At 46.6% G+C, this 16558-nt stretch overlaps 1 protein-coding gene across 1 annotated transcript in view; it reads left to right on the top strand.

Annotated features, from left to right (window-relative positions):
- Positions 1–3571: 3571 nt before the first annotated feature.
- The window catches only part of TRAF3 (TNF receptor associated factor 3), a 95866-nt gene continuing 82879 nt past the window's right edge, over positions 3572–16558 (top strand). The window contains exons 1-2 of the mRNA XM_077923895.1: positions 3572–4961; positions 5528–5587. The gene's annotated coding sequence lies outside the window, so the exon portion shown is untranslated. The remainder of the gene's footprint in view (positions 4962–5527; positions 5588–16558) is intronic.

The following is a 16558-nucleotide window of genomic DNA, read 5'->3' as shown; positions in this document are numbered from 1 at the left end:
AGGGCAGGTGCCACTACCGAGAAGGCTGGTGTTATGTGGTCTTGGCGGCCGCTCCCAGTCACCAGTCTAGCTGCCGCATTCTGGATTAATTGCAGTTTCCGAGCCACCTTCAAAGGTAGCCCCACGTAGAGCGCGTTGCAGTAGTCCAAGAGGGAGATAACTAGAGCTTGCACCACTCTGGCAAGTGTGGCTGACTAGATTGCCTGCAGGAAAGCTGCAAGCAGGACCCCGAGTGAAAGAGCACTCTTCTTGGGTCCTGTGGTTTCCAGCAACTGGTATTCAGAAGCACTGCAGCCTCCGAATGTTAACGCTAGGCATTGATAGCCTTATCCAGCGTGATGCCACCTTTATTTTCACTACCCAAGCTGTTGGAAAGTATTTAAATTTAAGCATCGCTTTCATCCCTCGGGAGGTTGTGGACTCTCCTTCCTTGGAGGTTTTTAAGCAGAGATTGGATGGCCATCTGTCATGGATGCTGTAGTTGAGATTCCTGCATTGCAGGGGGTTGGACTAGATGACCCTCAGGGATCCCTTCCAACTCTACAATGCTATGATTCTATGATCTGTGTATGTGCACAGAGGACACGCACCCCCCGCCATGGAAGAGAAAGTTGGTGTTGCAAATTTGCACAAGTTTGCAAATTATTCAGTCCATATTTGGATTGAATAAGTCTACAGTTTGGACTGAAGCTAGCTGCTGTGTGTGTGGGGAATGCACCAAACCACGTATTTCACCAAAAAACCCTATAGGATACCTCTGGTGCAGAACATGGCGGCTTGGCTGCCTCTGGGGGAAAACTACCACCAGCAGATGACACCTTGCTTTCAGGATTTGCACCAGCTACCAATCTGAAACCAGGCCAGGTTCAAGTTGTTGGCCCTATAATATGATGCCCTGTACAGCTCAGGGACAGGTTTCTTGAGAGACCGCCTTTCCTCCTTATATAATCCAGTAGATTGCTGCAGTCTGAGGGAGAGATTCCCCTGCAAGATCCAAAGATCTCAGAAGTGCGTTCCGCAGTAATTCCGTGGAGGGCTTTTAATGTGGCAACAACCCCCGTTTTGTGGAACAGAATTCCTGTCAAGATTTGACAGGCAACCACCAGCAGCGTTTTCTGGAAACAATTCAGGACATTTTCGTTCTGACAGCCTCTCCCGTTGGATGAACGGGTCTTTATGTGGGTCCACTTGTTAGTCATGTTTTAAATGCATCCGTTGCCCCTGCGTTTTTCACCGTTTCTAACCGCCTTGTGTGTTAATCGCTTTGAGAGGGTGGTTTAGAAGACAGCTGATAAATAAATGCTAATAATAATAATAATAATAACAACGTATTCACAGGCTTGGTCTCTGCCTCCTTCCTTACCTTTCACCTGCATCTCTGGAGGGTAGCACACACTACTGGCAGAGCATCCTACACAACACAACACAACACAACACAACACAACACAACACAACACAACAACACAACACAACACATGAGATGTGTGGGATGCAAGCCCAACAATGCGCATAAGCTTGTTGTACTTTTGCAACCCAACCGATCACAAAGTTACACGTCGTAAGAAAAATATTAGAGAGACATTGCGAACGAACGTGTACTTAATCAGTTTGTCCCTGCCGTCACTGTCATGTAGTGAACTGCGGCAAAAATGTATTTTTCAACCATTTGTTGGGTGGGTGGGGAACTAAACAAAACTCTCTACAGAAAAGGGGTTGGGAGTAGAGAAAGGAATTTCTTCAAAGTGTTCAGAAGGGGACTGTTGCTTACTGAACGTAATATCACATGGTGGCCAAGGGTTTTCTGTGCCCCTTCACTTTAACCCTTTTAAAAAAAAGTTCATTGCAGAAGGCACAAGGCTCTTGGCTCAGCTTGATTGGCCAATGTTTCTAGAATGCTGTTGTTCCCAAAGTTGGGGCCGGCACATCCATGAGGCAAGGTGAAGTGACCGCCTCAGGCTGAGGGCCAGATTCGCAGATCCCAATCAGATATTTATTCCTCCCTTGTCCCTGATGTAGATCTTAACTCACCCTTTCTTCTCTGGCAGGGAGAGGGCACCATTTTGTGGTTCACCTCGGGTGCCAATATGTCTTGGACCAACGCTGGCCAAGGCATTCTGGGAAGTGTCGCCAGGAGGAAGTGGTGCAAGGCACTCTCTGCTACTTCCTGCAAGCCACAGTTCCTGCTGAGACCCGGTAAAGCAGGTTCCCTCTTAAAAAAAATCAAGAGAAATTCTGCCATTGTCCTGAAAGCAGCAGCAGATTGGCCCAGTTTTTGCAAGAGGACAATATTTGGGGGTGGGGATCTTGTGTGAGTGTGATTTCAGCCCAGCCATAAGTGTGACATTTTGGTTTGTTGCTTAGGCTGACTACACCACCTGAGACTCAGAACCCAAATTTCAGTGCTCAGTTCTGAAACATATTGTGTGCCATTGAGTAATGACTGCCCTGCTTCCACATAACTCGACTGGAAAAATAAGTAGTGATGGAACACTGGCTAGCCCAGCCTTTGCCAACTTGGTATCTCTGCCAGATGTTTTGGACCACAACTTCCATCACCATGGCTGTGGCGGTCTTAAACATCTGGAGGGCACCCGGTTGGCGAAGGTTGGGCTAGATTAGTAACTGGTGGAAAACTATTTTCGATACAAACTGCAAATGGCAAGTGTCGTCATAGAAGAGGCATGCCCTTTCAGGGTGAGAACGAAGGGACACCTAAGTGGGTGCCTCTTATGAATCATGCGCGCATCACCCCAAAACTAATCATGCCTTTTCACTTTGGAACAACTGAACAACTCGAACGCGCAGGCACGTTTATGCCTATTTAATCGTTTACAGCACACACCTATGTCTGCTTGTTCAGAACAGGCTCCACAATGTGCAGTGGGGCTTAGAAAATTAAAAAGCACTTTAGTCCAAAATTGAAGAATTGTGGTTTTGTACGTGTACGTGTGTTGTTTTTTTTTTTTTTTAAAAAAAGGAGCATGCTCAGAATTGTCCCTTCTTCGCCTCCTTGCCTAGTGGGTCACACCCACTAGTGCGAATGGAATGCAGCAGGATGCACACACACACACAAATACCTCCCAAACTGCGGAAAGCAGTTCCCCGTTTACCTTAAGGACCGGAAGACCAACGTGCAAGAGCAACACAGTGGAAGAGCAACGACTGGGTAACGCTGGAAACCACCAGGCCTGCAAAGGAACCGGGTCCCCAGTGCAAGGAGGGCGGAGCGCTCAGCACATGCTCAGAGGTGCCACTCTCGCCTTATAAATCCCGGCGGTGTGTGTGTGTGTGCACGCGCGCAAGAGAGGAAAAAGCGCAGCCCCTGAAGCCATTCCTGGCCTACTGCTGGCTAGGTGGGGGGCACCCTCTCCCGATGCCTCCCCGCGCGCTTGCTGCAAGAGAAAGGCGGGCCGGATCGTGCGAGACGGATTGAATGAAATCCCTCCGGGAAGAGCGGCTCGCCCCTCCCCGCTGCTTCTCTCTTTGCTTGGCAGGGCAGGCAGCCAGTCCGCTGCGCCGGCCGCCCAGAAAAGGGGCTGGCGCGCGCCTGCCGGAGTCCCTCCCCGCCTGGCTTGCGACGGCGAGCTGCTTGCCGCGCCTGCTGTCTGGCGCTTGTGCTTGCGCCGTAGCGAGAAGCCGGGCAGGGCGAGAGAGAGAGAGAGAGAGGGGAAGGGAACGCGGCGTGCCGGGGATTTCCAGCCTGGGCTTCGGGAGGGCGGGAGAGGAAGTGCGGGGCGGGGTGAGGGAGAGAAAGAGAGCCGGGGCAGCGCACCAGGGACTTTCCAGGCAGCCGGAGCGAGGCGGCGGCGGCTGCTGCTGCTGCGTTTGGCGGGGCTGCTGCTGGTGCAGCAGGAGGCGGCGGCGGCGGCGCTGGTAGCGACGGCTCTTTTCTCCTCCGTCTCCCCTTCCCTTCCCTTCCTCGCGCAGGGAGAGGAGAGAAGGAAGCAGGTAGGGCAGCCGGGCTGTTGCGCCCCTCGAGGCGCAGGCGGAATCCGGGGAGAGGAGGCGAGGGGGGTCCCCTCCGGCTGAGGAGGCGGTGTGTGTGTGTGTGTGCGCGCGCGCGCAGGGGTGCGTGTGTGTGTGTTGTGTGTGAGGCGGGCGGGGGGCGCCTCTGGTCTGCTGGCTGCTCCCGCCGCCGCTGCTGCTGCATTTGCGCGCAGGCTGTGAGGGGAAGGAGGTGGTGGATGCCGGAGGTCCTTTCCGGAGCCTCCTCGGGGAAAAGGGGAAGGGGGCGTGAGGAGGGAGGAAGAGGAGAGGGGCGGCTGGGTGGCCGGGCAGCCTTCATGGTGGCGCCGCCTCGGCTCCTGGGCTGGAGCTGCTGCTGCGAAGGGCTGGCAGGGCGAGAGGCGAGGAAGGTCGGCGGGCTGGGCTGCGCCGCGGCGGCGGGCAGGAGCGCGCGAGGAGCCGTCGGGGCTGCCTGAGGGCGCGCGAGGGGACGCCCGCTTGCCCGCTCCCGCTTCGCGGCTGTTGCTTCGCTCTGCCTCTCTGGCGCCCCCCCAACCCACCCCCTCATTCCACTCGAGGCAGCTGCCCGCCAAGGGGGTCTGCGCCCGGGGACTATGCAGGGACCCGGTTGCTTCTGCTGCTCACTCCCATTCGGTCTCCATGCTTTGACTGCCGGGGAAAAGGCTTCTGGGGCTCAGAGGTAGATTCCATTCGCTCGCTGCTGCTGCTGCTGCTGCTGCTCTTGCTCTCGACGCCAGGAGTAAATGCTTGCTTCTGAGCCGCTGGCTTTGCTCAGATCTCCAGATCTCCCAAGTTCATCCTTCCAGCTGTTTGCTGCTATCGCTGCTCGCCCCCCAGCCCACCCCCGCCGCTTCAGTCTGCCCCGGTGCTTGCTTTGGAGACGGGGGCGCGCGCGCCTGTATATGCATTATTGCTCTTTGAGAGAGACTACTTTGGGAGGCCGAAAAAACAAACACACACCTTAACGTCTCGGTGTTGGAAAGTGGATCAGACCAGTAAGTCTTTTTTTTAATAAATAAATATCAGAATGGTTTATGTGTATATGTGGGTTGCTGGTGAAGGAAGCATGCTTCGGACCCCCCCCCTTCCTCTCCCATTGCTGTGCCTTAAAGGTGTCTCTGCATGCATTTGATGTGCTGTTTGAATGCAGAATGCTCTCTTAATTTCTGACTCCCTCCATATGCAGTCCGTGTGGGCGGGCCGTAGGTATTTAAAGGGGAAGTGTCTTGCCTTGCAAACCTTTTATTGGGGTGGTGGGTTGTTTTTAATTCACTTGTGGCAAACTCCTGTTGTATCCACTTTGCATGTTCCCACAGGCTAAACCTTTTTATTTCTTGGCTTGGTTGCTTCGCGGTGACTGCACTGATGCTTGCAGTAGGTTGCATGTTGAATTTCAATCAGTGGTAGCAGCCATGCAGGATAAGGGAACATTGCAGTTGCAAGTGGAGGGAGAGCTCTAGGACAAGATACAGGATAAATTGTCTGTAATATGGGTGCGTGCATCCTCTCCTGTTGGAAAAACAACAACCCCTTGTGTGTGTGTCTGTGTGCTCTTTCATAGGAATAGCCTTGTAGCCAGTGCGGAAGAAGGAGGTCTTCTGTAAAGGACACAGAAAGAAAGGTATCTATTATGGCCTTTACACATTATGAATTGGTTTGCCGTTTGCAACCCACGGTGCTTTTGAGATGTGCATGGTTTTAACATGTGGGGAATGCTAACTTGTGTATGATTACGTCATGTCGTAGTGTAACGAAAGGGAATGGGGTTTTTAAAAGTTTTATCCTGAGTCATTCCTCTGCAGACGAAATCTTTTGTTAAAAGCAGTAACTGCTATGTTTTTGTGCCCCCCCCCCCGTAAGACAGGAAGGAAAAGCCAGTAACTGATCAGTCACAGAGATGTATATTTAGATAATGCTTGGAGGTATGATTAAACTTGGAAAATCGTAGTTCGCTTAGCATTCTGGTCATGTCTCCATAGTGTTGTACCAGGGTATTGCTGATAGAGGATTTGTATGGTCTTCCAGCTGCAGGAGCCCTTGCTTCCAGCTGTAGTTAAGCCTCTTTGCTCTTACCATTTCCCAGTAGCAGAATGGGAAGGATCCGCAACGCATCATCGGTTTTTTTTGGGGGTTTTTTAAGGATATTGAATGCTTGCGTATTTGTGTGTGTGTGTAAGGGTGAGGAGGGATGAAGAGTTGTCAGTCTCTTGGCGATGGCTGAACGTTGTGCATTGTGATCAATGAGTTTACAGAAAAGCATTACGTGTTGTACTACTTTTAAGGGATGCATTTGGGCTCTATTTTGCCTGTTACTGACCTAGGTGACTGAATTTCTATTGACGTCTTTGAGGCTAGGATTGCACCAGTGGTATTGTAATCCTAAAGTACGGTCCGTAAAGGGGTGTAGCTTCTATTCTAGCATATGCTGTTGAATTGCAGTACTATGAATGGCTTTCAACATGGATTCTGACCCTGGCTGCTTAGTGCAAAATGCTTATTTCAAATAGTTACTGGGGGTGTACGATAGCTGAATTGCAACCTATGAATACATTTTCATCTACAGATGTCTTCCCCCCCCCTCCCCACCCCACAATCTCGTTGAATCACTGAGGTCCAGCTTATGGTTTTGAATTGGCATATATTTTGCTCTTTAAAATAAGAGAAGGCAGTTTTTCAAAGTTACATTTTCTGGATTAAGACGCTTGTGAATATAGCATGCGTGCATTTAGTTTAAAGTGCTTGTAGGAAAGACATTAAGCGTATGAGGCAAAATCACTTTCGTGTCTGAACGTGTGGTTTCTTGGTCTTGTTGGGAAGCCCCTGAGAATACTGGTTAATAATGGAAACAGTGATCTTACTTGAGGTTAGGCAGCTAAAGTTATCTTCGTAGTTAGGATTTTGCACATGCTTCTAAATGCAAGCTGTGTTCATTGTTGTTGTATGGTATGTTAGCGAAATGCTTTTTGGTTCAGTAGCACCGAACACTTAACATGTTCTGCGTATGGTGGCAAAGGAGCCAATCCAGCATGTGGATGAAGAAGGATACTGACATCCATAGCTTTCCTGGAATACAGCAGTAAGAAAGGCTGATCTTTTGTGACAGCTGGACACAGGCATTCTGGAAGTGAAATAGGCAGACGAATTTGGGATTGCCGTACACGAGACATTTCAGTTGAATTAATGTGTATGTTATTGCCATCTAGTCATCAGTGGGTATGAAACACATCACGGGGTTAAAAGCAAGGAATTCTGTAGTAATTGTCAGCGTGTAGTAAGACACCTAAGAACTGGGCTGGATCCAGCCAAAGGCCTATCCAGCGCAGCATCCCTTTTTTTACACAAGTGGTCAAGACAAGGAGATGCTTCTGAAAAGCTTCGCAAGCAGGACATGGAGACGTTCATTCTCTTCCGCTGCTGTTTCCCAGCAACGGGCATTCAGATGCATGCTTCCTCTGATCTGGAGGAAGTATATACCCATTATGAGTAGTAGCCATTGAGAGCTGTATCCTTCAATGACCAGGGATGGATTTGTAGAGAACAGCATCAATGAAAATTTCCAAACCGGCAGGGATTTGTTAAAGGAAACAGGGGTTCTGTGCCGAGGGTGCATTTCAGAATGCCCGAATGCATGCGAATTATTTCCGTGCCCTCAAGTGACTTTTACATCGCAGTGCATACAGACGAGGCGAGATGGAAAAGAGGCTGTAGGTTAAAGGAAAGGGGATGATGCAGTGGAGCGGTTGGAATATTCATGCTGGAATTAAATAGCACAATGTGCCCTTAAGTTTTGTTTTCCCTTTATGGGTTTCTTTTAATAATAATAATAATAATAATAATAATAATAATAATAATATAGGCTTGGATCCCAGCTATTCTTAAAATCAACGCAAGTCTACATCATCATCAGCAGACGACAACAACAACAAAACTAGAGTTGCAAAGCCGTCTGCTAGCAAATTGCCTTCTGATATGTTTTGACATGACCTTTCGTGACTCAGTGCCTTGACTCAGTGGCACTCTCCATGCTCTTTTCAACAGGCTTCTTTTAGCTTAGTCGATTTCTTAGCCAGTGGAAAGTGAGATTGTTGTCCTCACTGCCCGTGGCTGTAGCCATTGGGCCGGTCCCCATGGACTTCCCCACAAGCAGAAGCCCTCTGTGGCATGCAAGCAAGGCTGTGGCTTTCTGCCTTTCCCAGCGCGCACACCTGTTCCACCTCCAGGCGCAGTAGACACCCACATGTGGGCATAAAACAGGCACAGGACCTGTGCATGTATAAAATAAAAAGGGTAATGTACAAAATAGAACGCATGCGGTCCTGATCTGTGCAATCAGCTGGAATTTTACGGATGTGAGCATTTAGCAAGTGCCAGAGGGTGACCTTGCTTCCCCTTCTCCAGCGGTGGTGAAATAAGCTTGAGCTAGCCCATTGGGTAGCAGTGGTCAATGGGAGCTTTGGATCTCTGAAATGCACCTATAAAATGGGTACAAAGTTTTCTTCTGCAGCCAAGTGGTTTATTTTTTAAAAAAGGATTTCTTCATTACGGAAAACCCTAAAGTACTTCAGTTTGGGGGTTCCAAATCTCCGTCCCCCCCAACATTAGAATAGTTATATCCAATTTTACTCCCATCATGGTAAATTCATTGGTAGCCTTTTAAGGTGTGTGGTTTTGTCTGCATGCACATATATGGTATTATTGTTTCAGTTATAATTTCATGCCAGTGCCTTTTCTTCCGGGATTTACTGTTTTATGCCTCTTGGGATTGTAGAAGGTAGTAACAGTGTCAGCCTTGTTTGACAGAGCCGTTCTAGCTAGCAATTTATATTGTGTGTAGAATTCTGGAGTGGTCCTTCCTGCTTTCAGAAGAATCTCCTCAGGATGCTCAGAGCTAATTCTGGATCTTACTGCAGACTCTACTCCATATGGCTGGATTTGGTAGGAAAGCACAGAAGTGTTGCTGTCTTTCCTCAAACGAAACTTAAAATGTTGCTGCAGCAAAAACAATCAATGTTTAGGGTACAACCAGGACTGTACCTTGAGTTTATAGCTCCACCCCACTAGCGGAAAGTATTGCACGTATTCAAAGAAGACTTTGTGTAAATGCCGCATGGCAGGCGCGAGAGAATTGCCAACATGAAACTTTCATTGGGTCCTTGTGGATTCGTTTTTGAAAACAAACCCTGAAACGCAGGTACCTACCATTTATTCAAGAGCATAATTTTAGATCCCTGTACAGCCTTTTAAAAACGGAGAGTTAATTTGTATTAATTTTAAACTCCCTCATCCCAATGTATTTGAAGCTAGGGTTAAAAAAAGTAGGAACAATCAGTTATCCACAATTTGTTCCAAACCCCCTACAAAGATACAAGTTGTTTTTTTTTTAAAAAAAAATTGTTGCCCATACAACACACTAGTGAGGAAGTGCTCTGAATCTCGCTTAGGAAGGAACTACCCAGCCTACAAACCACTATTGAGATGGCCTTGCTTTCTGTCCCCAAACCTACGTATCTCGCCCTGTGTCCTTTCATGCACTGTGGTGGAGGAAGAAATCCTGCAGGTCCCACCAGGAAGTTCTTGAAGATGACCAGCAATATCTTCCAGGGGGCTTCCCCTCTAAGAAGAAGCAGAACTACCGCCTTACTCTTTGCAGATGCTTGCAGTCAGCTGATTTATCTCCATACTGCAGAGTTAACTACTCATCCCAGAGCCTTCTTGGAGGAAGTGGAATTTTGGCTGGGAGATCAACCCTTAAGACTGAGGTTGTGAAGAGAATGTTAATGAACACAGGTCCATTGATTTGGCGCTGCTGCTGGAAGCCACTGGTAACTCCAGGTGACATTTATTTTGATTTATTTATTTAGATTTTTGTATCAGCTGTTCCTCCAGGAAACTTGGATCAGCAACTCACCGCTGTGGTTGGAGGGAAAAAGAGAGACAGAGACAGCAACTTGTTCAAGGTTTCATGGAGCAGGAATTTCAACATGGGTTTCCTATTTTCAAGCTCAAAACTCTAGCCGTTGTACCACACTAGTTTTCATGCTATACCTGAAACAGCTGTTTCAAATGCAATTAATAAATATATTGCGAAGTAAAGCTTGCCTACTTTTTTAGATTCCCAGTGTGGACAGCAGTGAGAAACCTGTGGTTCTCCAGGTGTTTTGGGTCTCTAACTCACATCGGCTCCAGCCAGCATGACTAGTGGTTAGGGATTGGGGAGCTGTGGTCCCACAAGAACTGCAGGGCTACAGGCTCCTGATCCTGGCTCTGTCACTTGGAACTCCAGCTGACTGCTGTCGTCATCATACAGGCTGCGTAGATCACCAGTTCTTCTCTGAATAAGATTTGATGAAAGGAGCCAGTCTCTGAAATTAATGTGTCTGGATTAATAACATTCAAAATACCAGCAGACATTGATCTTGTTGAAACTATTGTTCTGTGTTACTCTGTTAAATATGGTTTATACCCAATTCTGATGATGGTAAGAGGTAGTCATCCATCTTTCTAGTGTCATGGTTAGTTTACCTTACACATAAGGAACCCTTTCCTTCAAGATCTTCAGAAGGACACCTCCGTTCCAATACATAAACTTACTATCATTTTGAAAACCAGACCTTCAGCCAGGAATAACAAGAGACTCAAATCACCCACCAGTTATAAGTCTTCGTTCTGTGGCTAACAATGGCATTAACCAGTAAAATGGTAATACCTCACAAAATTGAGAAAACCCATATTTGAATACTACCCCTCCCCCCAAAAAGTCCATGTTTCCTGCCTTACTTGAATCCATGGTGTAACTCTGAATATGTAGTGGCAAAGGAAGCATTGAAGTTCCTAGTGTTGTGTCATTAGACCTACCCAAAAACACTTGCTTTCAGAAAGAGACCAAGTCAGGGTTCCTATACTAGGCGATACGAGACAGGTTCTGATGTGCCTGCTCATTGGTGGCTTGGGATAAAATCTGGGCACTCAAGGATTGTTAGTTATTATATGTTGATGCTGGAGCACCATTGATTGTGTGCTATTGTGAGTACCATAAAGGAGATAGTTTCCTCTCCGCAGACACAGGCAGATATATATTGTTGTGAGTTTGTGGGTGCCCGACTCCCCTGTGCTATGCGTTTCAGACTCCCCCATGTTAAAAGTTTCTGGGTGGCACACATTCCTGGATTCAGCAAATGTTAAAATATAAGCGTGGCCCTTTTCCTGGGGTGGTGATGGGCCAACAGAAGAACAAAATAAAGGTGACAAGCCATTAGGAAAGCCAAGGTGAGGGGGCTCTGTGCCCGAGGGCAAGTGGGTGGGGGCACCACCTCCAGCTCTTAGAAGACAAAGACAGAATTTGGAGTAGAATTTTAGAGTTGGATGTGATGTACTCTAGAGGACAAAAAAAGGTTGCACACTGGTAAAGGCGGCAAGCTGGAGTGAGGTTCAGAGCACGATGGTTGATTTTTATTTGAATCCAAGGCAGATGTTGTGGAAGAAACAACAACACCCCTTGGGGTGTTGATGCTGTGAACCGCTCCGGCGTAGGCTCAGGTTGTATATATGTGTCAATAACCACCCCAGTCTCTGCTGTGCCTTGTTTCCAAATGGAAATGTGAACCCCAGGTTAAGTGCCTGGAACCCCTGGAATTTTGCACACAATTTCCCGCCTGCCTGCATTGCAGACCTATATTGTGTGACCTCAAGTCACACTGAATGCTAGTGATACTGGGTGCTTCCTTGGTCTGGTCTTGTTTTAATGGACCATGGCTTATTAGTACCTGTGGTGCTGGAGTGGAAAGAAGTTAAAGGTCAGGCAGTGAGACACTGGGAAGGATCCATTCTCAAGACCCTGGGGAAATGTTGTCGGAGATGGAAACACTGAGCTGGGTGTAGAAATGATATAAGGCAGGGAATAGGAATCCTGAAGTCTTCCAGATGTTATCCCCCCTCCCACCATGAGACCATTAATCTCAGGGTTGCGAGTTCAAGCCCCTTGTTGGGCAAAAGATTCCTGCATAGCAAGGAGTTTGGCTAGATGACCCTTGTGGTCCTTCCAGCTCTATAATTCTATGAACCCTGACTTGTGCTGATGGGAGCAGGCCTTGAGCAACATCTAGAGCAGCCCAGATGTTGTTGGACTGCAACACCCATCATCCCTGACCACTGGTCCTGCTAGCTAGGGATGATGGGAGTTGTAGTCCAACAACAGCTTGGAGACCCAGGGTTGAGGAAGGCTGATCTGTAGGGCCACAAACTCCACACACCTCTGCTCTTAAGGCATCTTTCTCATATGGTGAAGTGAGAATAATGCCGAAATGAGGAAGAAGAAAACGCTAACAGCTGATACTACAAAGGCACTAAAGCAAAATAAAACTTAAACTTAATCCAGGAGGGAAGAGGGAGCCAATGTAGAGATGCATTCAAAGGACAGAGACTTTCTCGGTGAGGGGAGAGAGAAATTAGATGAAGGGAAGAGTTTGACAGATGCTGAAGGCGAAAGAGGAGGCTTCCGTTGTGTGGCAATACATCCTTTGTGGAGCAACAGCTGAAACTTTCTGGCTTCATGAATTTAATAGAGTTGCATATTTCAGAGTTCTGCCATAAAATCCAGGAGACATTAAAATATAATCTCCCTTGGGGCGTGCCTCATGTAAGGCTTGCTGAAGACATGCATTGCTATCTATAGAGTCTTCTTTAAAAAAATAATGTAAAAGTGGTATTTTTAAATAGTTTTAAAGCTTCCTGGTGTCTGAGCCTTTGGCTTTGTTAAGGGCACTTAATGGAAGGGCTTTTGATCTAGCAGACACATTTGAGAATCAAAGAGGAAGAGAAGTGGTTTTTGCACCCAAGAAAGGTCTTGACTGCCAGGGAACCCTACAGAACACAGTGAAATGTGGTGGTGGGGTGTTGCAAGGGAACAGAAAATAGGCAAAAAACCCCCCACCCAAAACCTATTCATTCTCATTAGCAGAGCTGGGTCTAAAGTGCTTGCATGAGCACAGTGGCACCAATTGAATTCCATTCAATTCCATTCCAACTAGATCACAGCTTCCAATCCTTTCATACAAAAATCCATTCCAGGTTTTCCCCAAAAGCTTTCTTTGTGTCAGCAGCCTATTTTTTTATTTATTTATTTATTTTTGTGGGGTGGGGGACGACAACACCTTTTCGGTGTTACTGTTATCCAACAATTGATAATTGGAAACCCTTGTTGATTTATTGCACATCTCCCCAATAGACATGATAGAAAAGGAGAGAGAGAGGAGGGCGCTGCAGATCAACCAGAGATTCACTAGTAGATTTCTTGCTTTCTTTGGTTATACGCGGGTAGTAATTGCAATGCCGTTTTCATTGTGCTGCTTAAAACAATGGAAGCAGTTTTTGAGAGGCTTTAAGTACGTTGCAAGCAATTCAGCCACTTTTCTCTCACTTCTTTTTTCCTGATGGATCACGTCCGGCCGTGAAAAACTTTGGTTAGCTTACTGCATGAGGGCTTTCTACCTTCTCAGAATGATTCATTGCACTCAGAATAGGGGTTGAAAGGCTATTTACTTTCGATATAGAGTGGCAGAATTTCTCTTGGGTCCATGTAGAAGTGGGGCATAGTTTAGTTCAAGTATTTGCCGTACGTATGTCCAATCTTTTTGAGTAATGTGAGTTATTTCGGGTGAAAACTCCACCTTTATTTAACTGAGCAGCCTACCTAGAACTTGGTTAGCACGAGCCACCAAAATTTGAGTCTCAACCAACACCACATGAGTGCAATACATTTAGTGCATATTCGTGCTACTTTAACAGCCACAGCTTCCCCTAAAGCATCGTAGCTTAACCTCTCAGGGAGCTACAATTCCCAGCACACTTCCCAAACTGCAGTTCCCAGGGCACATAGTGGAAAGCTATGTGCCTTAAGTGTGTATTGTGAACGAAGCCCAAAGCTGTAGCCACCATGCCTACCAGGATCTATTGTTTCCTAGGTGTGGGATGAGGACTCTGTTGTCTTCCAGATGTAGTAGGACCACAACTCCCATCATCCCTGACTGTTGCCTATGCTGGCTGGGGCTGATGGGATCTGGAGTCCAGCAGCAGCTTGAAGGGCATACCCATGTCTTAAGACGAGAAATTGCTATCTGTGGTTCTGGCACTGTCCTTGCTACCCATGCGTTTATCATGAAGACTTAATCCTATAAATCATTATTATTTACTGGGGCTTAATTCTCTTGCAGTCTGTAAATCTTTGGGCTGTGTTTCTTGTAACTACTGATGGGGAATTGACTGTACATCCCCCCCATCTCATTTTAAAACAAACCTTGGTCTTCATTATTTTAACATGGTTTTAAATAAATCTTATGTCTATATTGTAAACCGCTTTGAGATTCATTTCTTTAAAATATGGTCTAGAAATAAGTAATAATAAAAAATGATGTTCTCTTGGTGTGGCTCTAAGGTGAGTTGTAAGCTGTTTTATTCCATCCACACTAGGGAAGGCATTGTGGTGGTGTGAGACTTCTGTTGTTTTCATTATTGTAATTTGTGTATACAGTGGTGCCTCGCAAGACGAAAAGAATCCGTTCCGCGAGTCTCTTCGTCTTGCGGTTTTTTCGTCTTGCGAAGCAAGCCCATTAGCGGATTAGCGCTATTAGCGGCTTAGCGGATCAGCTGATAAGCGGCTTAGCGGCTTGGGAAAAAGTGGGGGGGGGGGAAACCCCTGCAGGAACTCGCAAGACATTTTCGTCTTGCGAAGCAAGCCCATAGGAAATTCGTTTTGCGAAGCACCTCCAAAATGGAAAACCCTTTCGTCTAGCGGGTTTTCCGTCTTGCAAGGCATTCGTCTTGTGGGGCACCACTGTGCAATGGTTTTGATTTTGTAACGTGTCTAGAGATTTTTTTAATCGATAGACGATCATAAAAATTTAATAAAAAGTTTGGCATGTCAGAAGCTGGTTTATGCCATATCAGACTTTTGTCAGTTTAGCCTGTTGTTGTCTGGCTGGCAGTGGTTTTTCCAGGATCTCGGGCAGGTATTCGTCCCCATCACCTGTTACCTGGTCCTTTTAACCAGGAGGTGCCTGAACCTGGGAACCTCTGTATATAAAGTGTGTGCTCTCTTCAACTCATATGACCTTCCTTCTGAGTTTTGCGTTTGGCGAAGGAGATAAAAGCAATTTCAGGTTTTGTTTCCCTCCCTGAAAGTAATTCTGCAGAGGCAGACGTGGGTGGCAATGACCTGTGATAATGGAGTCCAAAATGCTCCCTGGGGCCTATTCAGTGCAGCCAGAGGAGGACTCTGCGCATGCCTCCTGAAATGTGTGACACCAGCCACCACTGAGAATGATTTGGGAAGGAAGGTAAGAAAGAAACAAGCAAACAACTATACTTGTTGGATGGTTCAGATGTCAGTCTAAATTATGTCACGATTTTGGACTCTGCGATGTTGGTGGGAATTTCCCTTTTTGAAATTTGTGTTTGTTCATGTGACCAGCCTAAAGGTTAATCATGACCCAGATCAGGATAAAAGACTATATTTTTAAATTTAATTTGGACTGGAGGAATGTACTTGCTTTATTAGGCTCATTTGTACACCATTCTTAATTTAGAAAAATCACAAAGGTTCTAATGAAGATAGGTGGATGGGTCCCCCTCTGTTGAAAGAGTGGAGGGTCGTGAGACATAGGGTGAATCCTTCTCAGTATTGGTACCAAGGCCATTGAACTTGCTCCTCATGCAGTCTTGTTCCTCCCTTATTCCTTTTAATAGGCTCCAGCTCAACAGAGGTTTTTTTTAAAATAAATATAATAAGAGTGTTTAGGGTTCATTGAACCTTGGTTTACCCATTGTTCTTCAGTGGTGTACATAAGAATAACTCTTCTGGATCAGGCCAAAAGCTTGAATAGTCCAACATCCCATTCTCACCATGGCCAACCAGGTGCCTATGGAACACCCCCCCCCCATAGGACACAAACACAACAACACTCTCCCCACTTGTGGTTGCCAGAAACTGGTATACAGAGCCATAACACCTCCCAATACTTTAGATAGTATACACCTAGTGACCATCAATAGCTTTACCCTTCAAGAATTTGTCTGAACCCCATTTTAAGTCATTTGAGTTGGTGACCGTTACTTTACACCCCTTTATGGCTTTTTTTGGGTGGGGTGGTGGAATCTGGTTATTTTAAAATAAAGATTATAACATATATTTTTTCCTAAACTTAAAAGTCCCTGAAAGGAGCCCTGACCTCTTTCTAGGCCTGCTTAGATTCAACAAGATTGGATGAAGGCCTCATGTGCCTTCGTCCAATCCCTCTTTCTCAGTGTTAGAAACTCAGATGTATAAACTAGGTGTTAAATGGCTCCTTAAACCAGGGTTACAGTCGCCAGAACAGAATGTTTAGCTGCCATTTTTGGGCAAGATGGCTCTAAAGTCTTATTTTTCAAATAACGGACTGACTGATTGATTCTCAGTTAAACATCTGGCTAGTTCAGATGACCACCTTGAAGCTAGGTTAAGAGCTTTGAGAACTTAAAGAAGAAATGTCCCTTGACCATATGCATTGGCCTGTTCTGACCTCTTTTTCTTAATGGTGACTGTTCCTTCTCCGGCTGCACA

Source organism: Podarcis muralis, chromosome 1 (genome assembly GCF_964188315.1).
Source record: "Podarcis muralis chromosome 1, rPodMur119.hap1.1, whole genome shotgun sequence".
Classification (NCBI taxonomy): domain Eukaryota; kingdom Metazoa; phylum Chordata; class Lepidosauria; order Squamata; family Lacertidae; genus Podarcis; species Podarcis muralis.
Note: the sequence above shows the minus strand (reverse complement) of the source record. Positions and strands in the feature narration are given on the sequence as shown.